Raw genomic sequence first — 750 nt, forward strand, 5'->3', positions numbered from 1 at the left:
CTGTTCCCCCCGCGCTCTCCTGCCATAATAAATAAATATATACAGCATATAAATAAATAGGGCAGGGACTGCTGCAGCAGAGAGCCCACAAGGGGCAGGGCCAGCCCGGAGCCAGGCGGGTGGGGGCCCTGCCCGTGCTCTAAGGCACATGGAGGCCAAGCCAAGTGCCCAGGCGGGGTCAGCCTCGTCCTTCCCCCAGCAGTGAGCGCTGCACTCGGTGCCGGGGGCTCCCCGCGGGCTGGCAGCCCCCGGCTCCTCCCTCCTCTCTGGTCTGGGGGCTCACGCTCGCAGCCGCTCCCGGGCCAGGCCGCTCTCTCCGCCCCGGGAGCAGGCCGCTGGGCTGGGCCGGCCACTGCAGGGTCTCCTGCAGGCAGGCTGGCCACCCCCGGCCCTGCTGCCAGCAAAGGCAGGCTGGGAGCAGGCTGGGCAGCGATGGCCCCGCTCCTGCCCCGCTGTGTTGAGGGCTGTGAACAAGCTGGAACCTGCTGAGACAGGGCTGGGCCCAGCTTCGCTCAGCTACTGCCAGGCCACAGGCACCAACACTCCCCCAGCTCTGCGCCGCACTCCACCACCCGCTGCCCGTCGTTCGGTCTCCCCAGGCAGCTGGTCAGCTCTGGGGAGCCACCACCACCACCGCACGCTGTCCCTGTCTCCTGTCCTGTCCCGAGCAGGGTGCTGGAGCGGAGCTCAGCGCCTCGGGTGCTCCGTCCCTGCCGCCCCCCCCGCATCCCTTCACACAGCCAGTACAGC

Source organism: Aptenodytes forsteri, unplaced genomic scaffold (assembly GCF_000699145.1).
Source record: "Aptenodytes forsteri isolate BGI_AS27 unplaced genomic scaffold, ASM69914v1 Scaffold428, whole genome shotgun sequence".
Taxonomy (NCBI): domain Eukaryota; kingdom Metazoa; phylum Chordata; class Aves; order Sphenisciformes; family Spheniscidae; genus Aptenodytes; species Aptenodytes forsteri.